The 10,764-nt window shown below is 33.3% G+C and overlaps 1 non-coding gene across 1 annotated transcript; it reads left to right on the forward strand.

Annotated features, from left to right (window-relative positions):
* Positions 1-10,474: 10,474 nt before the first annotated feature.
* TRNAP-AGG (transfer RNA proline (anticodon AGG)) lies at positions 10,475-10,546 on the forward strand. The gene has a single exon. It is a non-coding gene; the product is annotated as a tRNA-Pro (tRNA).
* The last annotated feature ends 218 nt before the right edge of the window (positions 10,547-10,764 follow it).

A 10,764-nucleotide genomic window follows, 5' to 3' on the forward strand; every position in this document is an offset into this window, starting at 1 on the left:
ATTCTGAGCCGCGGTTACTTTAAAATAAAGAAATTTGAAGGAAGCAATGGAACTGTGTATCCAGGTTCTATCAAACTGAAATGTAGATCCCGATCTCATTCATGCAATTTGCAATAGAAATTTTACACATTTCTATAACCGATTTAAATTATTTTAGCTCCAGAAAATTAAATTTTGCCAAAAATAATAAGAATGATACGATTCCCAAATATAGTAGGGATGGTTAACATTGCCATGATTTGGCGTTTTTCGTTATTATACCCACCACCATAGAATGGTGACGGGGGTATAATAAGTTTGTCATTCCGTTTGTAACACATCGAAATATCAATTTCCGACTATATAAAGTATACGTATTCTTGATCAGGGAGAAATTCTAAGACGATATAACGATGTCCGTCTGTCACGCTACAGTCTTCAATAATGAAGCAATCGTGCTGAACTTTTGCACAAACTCGTCTTTTGTCTGCAGGCAGGTCAAGTTCGAAGATGGTCTATATCGGTCCATGTTTTGGTATAGCCCCCATATAGACCGATCTCCCGATTTTACTTCTTGGGCTTATAGAAACCGCAGTTTTTATCCAATTTACCTGAAATTGGAAATCGAGAGGTACTTTAGAACCGTAAAGAGGTGTGCCAAAAATGGCGAGCATCGGTCCATGTTTTGGTATGGTCCCCATATAAACCGACCTCCCGAATTGGGGTCTTGGGATTATAGAAACCGTAGTTTTTATCCAATTTGCCTGAAATTGAAAATCTAGAGGTACTTGTAGACCATCAAAAGGTGTGCCGAAAATGGTCCGTATCGTTCCATGTTTTGGTATAGCCCCCATATAGACCGATCTCCCGATTTTACACCTTCGATTTATAGAATCCGTAGTTTATATACAATTTGCCTGAAATTGCAAATTTATTGATATTTTAGGACCATAAAGAGGTGTGCCACAAATGGTGAGCATCGGTCCATGTTTTGGTATAGCCCTCAAATAGACCGATATCCCGATTTTACTTCTTGGGCTTCTAGAATCCGAAGTTTTTATCCAATTTGCTTGAAATTGGAAATCTAGAGGTATTTTCTGGCCATAAAGAGGTGTGCCGAAAACGGTGAGTATCGGTCCATATTTTAGTATAGCCCCCATAAGAACGATCTCCCGATTTAATTCCTTGGGTTTCTAGAAATCGTAGTTTTTATCCGATTTGCCTGAAATTGTAAATATTCTGGTATTTTAGGCTCACAAAAGCATGTATCGGATTACGTTTTTATCGGTCCATTTGGTAATGCCTCCATATAGACTGACTTCACTTCTTGAGGGTAAAGAAGGCGCACTGATCATGAAAATTGCTTGAAACTCAATGTAAAATTTCCAGATTTTACTTCTCGGGTGAAAATCTACAGATTTAAGATTTCAAATTCGTGAGTTGTAGTTGAAAAGTACAATAGGACATTAAATTTTCCTGGTTTTAACAACGCTTTGTGGAAATCAAAAAATGTGGAGTATATAGCATTTTTACTTCAAATGATACATTTTACATGTCAAATGAAACCTTTTTTAAATCAAGTGAAACCTTTTTCAAATCAAATGAAACTTTTTCCAAATTAAATGAAACCTTTTACAATTAATAAGAAATATTTTTCATTCCAAACGACACTTTTTCAAATCAAATGAATCTTTTGTAATTTTAATGATATTTTGACCCAGATAATCGTTGATGTTTACATATGGCGCAAAGAAGAAAACAAATAACATTGCTAAAAATCTTATATTTTAACGGTCATTAGAGATTTAACGGCCATTATAGTTAACAGAAATAAACTACAAAAATCTTCTTTACGATTATCTTTAACTGAAAATGTTTCTGTATGTAAGTTACTAACTGACATGTTGAATATATAGACAAGATGAAAGATGCGTCCATTGTAAGGTTTAAAAGTTTGTCAATTAACGTAGTACTAACGGAGCTTCATGAAAATATGTATTTCGTCGCCAACAAAATTTAAGACAAATTAATAATATTTTGGGATTTTCGTTTTGTAGCATTTTTTGTTTTTGACTTAATATTATTTTGACTTATAATGTCACCAAAACATTTTTTACTATAGACATCAAAGAAATTTGTTCCAACCTTGTAAACTCATTGTAAATTTTTAATTCAATGAAAGTGTCTATGAACAACGATTAGTGATAGTTTAATAGTTCTAATAAATTTATGAATAACATTTACTTATATTAAATTAAAAAGAGTGTATATTTAAAGCATAGATAAGAAATAATTTTAGAAGTGGTTGAGGGCACACGTAGAAAGTAACACACATTTCTTCGACGAAATTTTAAAGAAAAGGGTATATTGTTGTTTTTTTTTGTAATAATATATTAATAATATTAATATAGCAATTTATTCGATAACAATTTTGTGGGCTAATTATAAATTCATTCATAAGAAAGAAATCGTTTGTTTTCAGGGATTCATTTGATTTGAAAAAAAGTTTAATTTGAAACGAAAAGAGTTTCATTTGATTTAAAAAAGGGTTCACTTGATTTGAAAAAGGATTCATTTGATTTGAAAAAGGTTTCATTTGAAGTGAAAATGCTATAATTTAGTTCAATTTTCGCGACGTAGTTCATTTCTTGCTGTAAACCATTTTTTTCTGTGTAACTCATACTCGCCGAATGTGTACACGTACTAAAAAATTTATAATATCACTCTCAGGCTTATACTGAGAGTATGTTTAGACTTTTCAAACTTAATTTACTTTTAGATTTAGGTTTTGCGTACTTGATACTACGACAAAAATCTTAGTTTTTTCCATTGTCTGTCTGTTTTCCCAATGTAATATGAAAATTCTTCATAAAAGCGTTAACTTCAAATTAAGTGATTTTAAAATAAGTATAAATTATGTAATTTTTATAGAAAAACAGTCTTTAAAGTACAGTCTCTTATTTTTAGATGATATCTTCAAAATTGCAAACTTTTTGATAATTATTTAAAGAAACTTGTTCTCAGTTTAATGGATAATTCATTTCCATTTTCAAATCGAATCCCTTAACCCTGAGGACAAACCGACATCAATGAAATTTAACAACAGGTAATATTTGTGTTTTTCTGAGTACGTATTCTTCATTTAGTTCAACGGCGATATTCGATTTTTTGTTAAATGGCGATAGTCGTTTTTGATCAATATCAAAAGTCGATTTCCAAAAATACGAAATACCGATTAATTAAATTTCTATATTACAAAAAGTCGACTTTGACTTTCGACTTCTTTGACAAAAATTCGAATTTAGACTCTTGTATCCCTAATTCACGTCTAATGTGAGGCGAAATGCACACCGACTTATTGTCATCTATAATCATTTTTATACCCACCTCCATAGAATGGTGATGGGGTTATAATAAGTTTGTCATTCCATTTGTAACACATCGAAATATCGATTTCCGACTATATAAAGTATATATTCTTGATCAAGGACATCGATATAACGATGTCCCTCCATATAGACTGATCTACCAATTTTACTTCTTGGGCTTCCAGAAACCGTATTTTCAATCCGATTTTCCTGAAATTGGAAATCTGTAAGTATTTTAGGACCAAAAATAGGTGTGTCGAAAATGAGGTGTATCGGTTCTTGTTTTGGTATAGCCTCCATATAAACCGACCCCCTATTTGAGGTCTTGGGTTCTAGAAACCTTATTTTCTATCCTGCATTTCGAAACCTAGAGGTATTTTAGAACCACAAACAAGTGTGTCAAAAATGGGGTTATCGGTCCATGTTTTGGTATAGCCCCCATATAAAGGGTGATACGGTCAAAATTTGGTCAAGGGAAAACGCATGTAAATCGGTGAAATCGTTTATTTAAAAAATCAAATTAAATTTCTTTTTCAAGTTCAATTAGTATAAAATTCAGGAAAAATATTCAGTTAGGCTTTCGCTTTTCCAAATCCGAATTGCCGGGCCTCATACCTGCCATCAGATTTGGTACAGCCACCTTGTCCACTTTCTTCGCCGCAGAAAGCCAGTTTGCCTTGAACTGCTGCTCGTCCTTAGCAGTTTTTTTTGTCTTCTTTAGGTTCCGCTTGACAATAGCCCAGTATTTCTCAATTGGGCGGAGCTCTGGCGTGTTGGGAGGGTTCTTGTCCTTGGGAACCACCTGCACGTTGTTGGCGGCGTACCACTCCATGGCCTTTTTACCGTAATGGCAAGATGCCAAATCCGACCAAAACAGTACGGAACAACCGTGTTTCTTCAGGAAAGGCAGCAGACGTTTATTCAAACACTCTTTCACGGAAATTTCTTGGTTGACAGTCCCGGAAGCTATGAAAGTGCTGCTTTTCAAGCCACAGGTACAGATGGCTTGCCAAACCAGATATTTCTTTGCGAACTTTGACAGTTTTATGTGCTTGAAAATATCTGCTACCTTTCCCCTTCCTTTTGCCGTATAAAACTCCTGTCCCGGAAGCTGCTTGTAGTCGGCTTTGACGTAGGTTTCGTCGTCCATTACCACGCAGTCAAACTTCGCTGTTCAGGTTTTTTAAATGCAAAATTGAAAGAAATACGTCAAGTTTATATTGACCAAATTTTGACCATATCACCCTTTAGACCGATCTCCTGATTTTACTTCTTGGCCTTCAATCCGAATTTCCTGAAATTAGAAATCTAAAGGTATGTTAGGACCACAAACAGGTGTGCCGAATATGGTGTGTATCAGTCTATGGTTTGCTATACTCCCATATAGCCCGATATGCCGATTTTACGTCGTGAACTTCTAGAAACCGTAGATTTTATTCAATTTGAAGACCATAAATAGGTGTTTCGAATAAACTGATATATCTCCCTTATAAACCCGCCCTCCGATTTGGTTTCTAAATTCTGTAGGTTTTTCAGAACTATAACTAGGTGTGATGATTTTTTTATATCGGTGCATATTTTTGGCATAGCACCCGTATAGACTGCTTTTCCGATTTAATTCCTTGGGTTTCTATAAACCGTAGGCTTTATCCGATTTGCCTGAAATTGTAAGGGATTTAGTTTTTATCGCTCCAGGGTATAGAAGGTGCACTAATCATGCAAGTTGCTTGAAACTGAAAGTAAAATCCGATTTTAGATTTGAAATCAAGCGGTTATTGAATCATTTCTGTATATTATCATTCTATACATTATCAAGTAACACGCTGCGAAGAAGAGGTTTCAAAGGTAATTGTTACATTTTATTCATGGTGGTGGGTATTTAAGATTCGTCTTGGCCGAACTTACTACTGTATATACTTGTTATAATTTCTAATAGTCTACATTTAATTTTGCGCCCAGTGTGCAATGGAGTCAGAACAAAAATGAAATGTAGTTAGTCATGCAGACAATCATAGATTTTTGATATACGGTCTTATGGAGTGCAGAATTATGATATACCATGATGTGTGGTGGCAGAAGCTACGGCTTATATGACTTGAGAGAGTCATTTTCCCTTCACACATATACAGAGCGATGAGATTTAATACTAGCATGTTTAATCGGAGCACATATGTGAAATTGTATGTCATTATACATTAATGCTATTTTATTTTCATGTGGTGTTGTTCCTTGCTGTTGTTATTTTTTGTGCTTTTGTCAGGCGGGCGGATCTTTTGAAGCAAATACCGCCACACTAGTACAGCTGGAGTCACATCAGCAGCTCTATCATGAAGTTCGAAACGCTTGTGGATGTTTGATGCTTTAAGTACTTAACTTGTACATATGAAAGATGGATGGATGGTTGGACGGCCAACTGACGACTGAATGGATGTATGAATGGTGGTTTGGTAGAAATGAAAAGCCATCCATTCAAAGCCGTCAAAAACAAACGATAGATGGATATACACAAACATCGTTCATACCAGCTTAAGTACACAATGTCAAAATGATGGTACCGATGGAAGGCGTTCGGGGAGACGAGACATATCGAAAGAGCGCAAGTACTGCCCTCCGCCCGTTTTAACGAATGGAGCTTTTATCGTTAATTTATTGCTGCTTTTTATTTCGTAATTGTGATTGATGACTGTGATGAGTATCCGTTGTTTGCACGAGAATATACGACCGTTACCACTATTTAATGACACACAGTGGTATTAAATTAAGTTAGGATTATTTCATACATTTTGTATCTATAATTTCTTCTTTCTTTTGGTAAGATAGTAATAAAGCTTAATCACGGGTACATACACGCAGAGATGGAATATGATATTGTTATTGAAACAAATGGCCAAGTAGTGATTTCCAATGCTTAATAAAAGACAAAGCTTAAAAGAGACAAATTTATTATATTAGTGAAAAAATTATATACTAAAGGACATATTCAAAATTAAATTACTTAATCAAATGATTACAATTTTTTCGGTGTCAAATCCACTAATTACACTACTTTATACAGAAAACGTACATTTGATGAGAGGTGACTTATGTATTTTGATCTGCTGAATTCGAAAACAAATATAAAAAAATTATGGAACAGTTTTTGAGATATCCCATTACTTTTAGTTTTTCGCTCTTTTTTCACAAAACAATTTGTATCTCGAGTTAGAAATGTCCGATGATATAGTACTTAACTGAAAGGTATTGAGATGACGAATAATCGTGTATAATTGGATCTGTGATAAATTAAGTGGTTCAAAAAATATCGAACCAAAAAGATAAATTTTCAAAAAAATCATGCTTTACATGACCCTTTTCCGCCGGAAAAGTACAAACCATTAAAAAAAATACAAAGTTATAAGCAATTGTGTGAACAAATCTGATATCAAATCATGCAAATATGAGCAACTCACCTACATAAAAATTCCACTAGGCCACAAAAAGGCATTTTTGTGTGGGTGATTTGCTCGTATTTGCATGATTTGAAATCGGATTTGTTCACTCAAATGCTTATAACTTTATCATTTTTCAGTTGTTTTTCTTATAGTTGGTCTTATTACTTACGTTAAAGTATCGTAGGGCTTTTAGTTGTAGTGCCAACAATCTCCTTAAACAGACATTATGAGCATAACTTTTGTCGCAAAAACATTGTATTCACGTCAAACAAACACATTCTTGCCAAAATTATTTCCGAGATAATGGTTGCGAGTAACATTATGCTCTGGAAACATGGTTGAGGTGATCATATATCTTCTCCGGGTGTATCCTACTCTGAACAAACTATTGACCTAATATGAAAGATTATGTACCCTAATCTTTAGGACATGTAATGTACACCATATTAAGTACAAATCTCTTTAAAATAAAAAAAAAGATAATTAATCAAAGTCCATAATCTTTGCCTTAACATTTTTTTCGTTAAATTTAGGACACAAATCTTTGAAATTTGCGTATCTGCATCAAAGTCGTATGTCTTCACTCAAAAAAAGTGAACTCTCCATTTCACTAAAGCCAAATTAACTTTAATTTAGTTCATGGAATTATTATGTTTAGAGAATGTTTCCTTTACTACTAAAATTAACTAAAAAACTGAAAAAAATTATACACAAATTAAGCATAAAGATTTACTAAATTCGTCTACAAAAGCGACCATCATGAACTTCGTATGTCACTAAAGACATTCTTGCAATTTTGAACACCACTTTTTTCCTTCAAATTACAAAATTTTCATTAACAATTGAAAAAACGTAATTATGTCTAATAAATTTTCTTGAATGTGTCGAAAAATATTTACTTATTTTTGTGATATCTGCGTGATGTCGGCGTTTGTGTACTGTTTAGTTAAAATTTTCTAAAAATATTGAACATTTTCTAAAATTAACCAAAAGATTTCTTCCTGGTTTGTTCACTGTTTTTTCAGTATTTGAAATAAGGCAAATACATTGAAATTATTGTATATATTTTTTATCGTTATTTAAATAAAAAACAAGTAAGGAAAGTCTAAAGTCGGGCTGGGCCGACTATATTATACCCTGCACCACCTTGTAAATCCACATTTTCGATACTTCGTATATCAAATCCGTCAAATGTGGTGCTATATATAAAGGTTTTATATCCCAAATATATACATTTAAATCTGACTCCGTCTGAACAAAATTTATATTTTTTTATGCCCTGGGATGGTACACTATGTTAGTAAAAAAATATGGGAAACATTTTAATCTGAACCAATTTTGAGGCAACTTCGCAAAAGTGTATTTATGATTATCGGTCGATAGATATGTATTAGAAATAAAGGAAAATTTGAGTCACTTTTGCAAGTTTTGAACTCTGTGGTCATATGACGGAAAATCGGGCGAAAGATATATATGAGAGCTATATCTAAATCTGAACCGATTTCAATAAAATTTAGCACACTTGACAACACTACTAATTGTACTCCTAGTGCAAAATTTCAACCAAATTGGGTTAAAACTCTGGCCATATAAGTCTATATCGGGTATATGTATATGAGAGCTATATCTCAATCTGAACCGATTTCAATCAAATTTTGCACACCTGACTATAGTACTTATTGTTCTCCTGGTTCAAAATTTCAAGCAAATTAGGATAATACTCTTGCTTCTGGGACCATATTAGTTCATATCGGGCGAAAGATATATATGGGAGCTATATCTAAATCTGAATGGCTAGATCGACTCAGGACATGGCTAGATCGACTCAGGACATGGCTAGATCGACTCAGGGACCCACCCTGAGCATTATTGCCAAAGACACCATGTTTCTATATCGTCTCCTTCTGGGTGTTGCAAACATATGCACTAATTTATAATATCCTGTTCCACAGTGTGGCCCAGGGTATAAAAATTAAGTAACGTTAAAACTTTCCATTGTTGAGGATGGTTTGGATAGGCTTAGGTATTTGGTTCGTACGAGTATTGCACTACCCGTGTTATAAATCCTCTTTCACCTTTTTCGAAACTGAAAAAAGGCAAACTTTTCGATTATTCAAATTTTTAATATTTTGCAAAAGACTTGGATTTTGGACTTTTTTATTAGTTGTAGGCCAGAAGAAAATCTGTAAAAATGTTGTAAAAAAAATTGATTATTAGAATTCCGACTTTTGTATCTCGAAGATGAGGCCTCTTTAGATTAGATTGGTGAATCTATAAATGTCACTTTGAATATTGGAATTTTAGCAGACACCAAGTTACAAATTAAATCAAGGATAGAACATTCTCAATATAAAAGGATCTATATTTGAAGATTTATACACGCAAAAAAATAATTCTTTCCTCCCAAACGAAATTTTAGACAAACAAAGTTCGTTTCTCATTTGCTTTTCGCTGTAAGGAAGTGTATTTGGAAGAAAAGTATATACTTTTTGTGATAAACGTTTATTCTTTTCCAGGATGTAAAAACAATTTCATAAAGACTAACTCAAAAAAAATTTTTTTCTGGCTAATTGCATTCTCCCTCATATCTTTCTCACTTCCACGAAGATTTTTAGTTCTTAGCACCTTTTTCTGTAATACAAACAATGTAGAAGAAATTATACGATTTTATAAATTTTTAAAATTTTTTTACCTTTCGCCTGGACGGAGAATCGAACCGCGGACCATGCACTTTGTAAGCCAACACACTAACCACTGAGCTATGTACCTGTTATGGTCATCAATAGATAAATATCCATATAAGTTATATTTATATAGCATAGCTTGCGGCGCCCACGAACCGAATAAACAAAGTTTATTTAACAGAAACAAACATTTAGTTTGGCACCGTGGAGCAGTGGTTGCTACGTCTGACTCGCATGCCAAGGGTCGTGGGTTCGATCCCTGCTTCGACCAAAGTTTTGTTTTTTTTTTTTTTACATACATTCTACATATGTTCGGAAGATTCCGAAAAAAATGTTCAACATTACATTGTACTATATTAAATTTTGAACTGTAAAATGTGTTTTATTAAAGACCAAAAGTCAGAAAAGAACAGTGTTTGATATAAACGAAATGGACTCTGTTGTTGTTTCAAAAATAACTTTTTTTATTGAAAAAATAAAAAAATTGTAACAAACGAATTTTTTTGTTGATAAAAGTTTAAAATTTTCGAAGCAATTCAAAAAAGTCTAACAAAAGAAAAACGTTTTCGGTACACGTTTTCCAAACGTTTTTTTTCTTTGCGTGTAGATTATTTCAGAACAATATAAATGTTTCTATGGGAAATAAGCCTTACTAAAATGATGCTATCCAAAAAAAAAAGTTTTCTTAATATTTTGTACATTTACCATATTGTTCTAAAATTTAGGTGTAGGCTCCTACATTTTAACCAAACATTTCATTAAATCTCACTCTGATTGCAAATATTATCTATTCCGTATAAAACGCTATTATACCTAATTTTGTCATGTATTTAGTCAGTTTGTTCATGTTATGGTATTTCTTAATCGTCAGTTGAGTGCTTGGTATTCAGTTCAGATAGGCAGCGATTGTGGTACTTGGACACAAAATTATTGTCTTAGTCAGCTAAACACTTGTTGCTACATTTTCCCCAACAGTATTTGATGATTTTGATTATCTATATTATCTACAACTGGCTCGTTGGTCTAGGGGTATGATTTCCGCTTAGGGTGCGGGAGGTCCCGGGTTCAAATCCCGGACGAGCCCAAGTGAAGAATGTGTTTTTTCTTTATCCATTTACTTTTGTAAAATTTCAGAAAAGTAATCATAATTTTTTTCGAATGTTGTCGAGTTTATTTTTGTGTCGTAAAACCACTGTTGTCTATCACGATTTGCTAGATGGCGTGCTGTCAGTAAACATTTGTGCTAAATAAACGCAATGATAAATTAATAAATTTTATTCCTCCTATAGTTGATGTAGTTTT

The sequence above is a fragment of the Haematobia irritans genome, chromosome 2, assembly GCF_050003625.1.
Source record: "Haematobia irritans isolate KBUSLIRL chromosome 2, ASM5000362v1, whole genome shotgun sequence".
Lineage (NCBI taxonomy): Eukaryota > Metazoa > Arthropoda > Insecta > Diptera > Muscidae > Haematobia > Haematobia irritans.